Source organism: Tachypleus tridentatus, chromosome 13 (genome assembly GCF_004210375.1).
Source record: "Tachypleus tridentatus isolate NWPU-2018 chromosome 13, ASM421037v1, whole genome shotgun sequence".
Classification (NCBI taxonomy): domain Eukaryota; kingdom Metazoa; phylum Arthropoda; class Merostomata; order Xiphosura; family Limulidae; genus Tachypleus; species Tachypleus tridentatus.
The window spans coordinates 34,232,704-34,233,681 of NC_134837.1; positions in this window are offsets into that span (position 1 = coordinate 34,232,704).

The following is a 978-nucleotide window of genomic DNA, read 5'->3' on the forward strand; positions in this document are numbered from 1 at the left end:
TATTTCATTTCTTCTGGCCACTGCTGATACTTCTGGCATGGTAATCTCAATCATGAGAAATACACCACTCAACAAGTCAACACGATAAAGCCTTGAATACTGTCTTATCTTCCAAGTCAACACTATGTCCAATGATGGTATAAACCGAAGACTTACTTTCAAATAATTATAAAATTACACCATCCCTTTCTCTAATTTCATTCCATTAAACTTTTTTTTGACACATTACCTCATCTCTTTTTCCTGATTAAATCTTCTTCTTCAACTTTGATTCCCCTCGGTGGACTCAGTAGATAACCCGATGTGGCTTTATTATAAATGGCCCGGCATGACCAGGTGGTAAAGGCACTCGACTCGTAAACCGAGGGTCGCGGGTTCAAACCCCGTCGCACCAAACATGCTCGCCCCCTCAGCCGTGGGGGCGTTATAATTTGACAGTCAATCCCACTATTCGTTGGTAAAAGAATAGCCCAAGAGTTGAAGGTGGGTGGTGATGACTAGCTGCCTTCCCGCTAGTCTTATACTGCTAAATTAGGGACAGCTAGCGCAGACAGCTTTCATGTAGCTTTACGCGAAATTCAAAACAAACTAACTTTGTTCTTTTACAAATCTATCTTTATTTGTTCCCTATGCTTAGGTTTCTAAATCCAGTTTTACTTGTTCTAATTACTTTTTCTATATTCTTACAAATTTTAATAATATTTACGTAATAGATTCAATAATGTTTTTATGAATGATTTTGTCATCACGCTGTTGTATGTAATTATAATCTTAGTATTTTTTTACTTTTTAATGATTAATTCTGAGCCTAATTCCATTGTAACACGTCCTTTACTACTTGAAGAAGAATGTCTGCTCGAAGCGTCGAGCAAAATAGACCTAGATAAAGTTTTAATTTAGACGTGTCAATTCAATTTTTATTACCGTTTTCTGACAACTTTCATTTTATTTTCGAATCATATATTTATATATATTTTG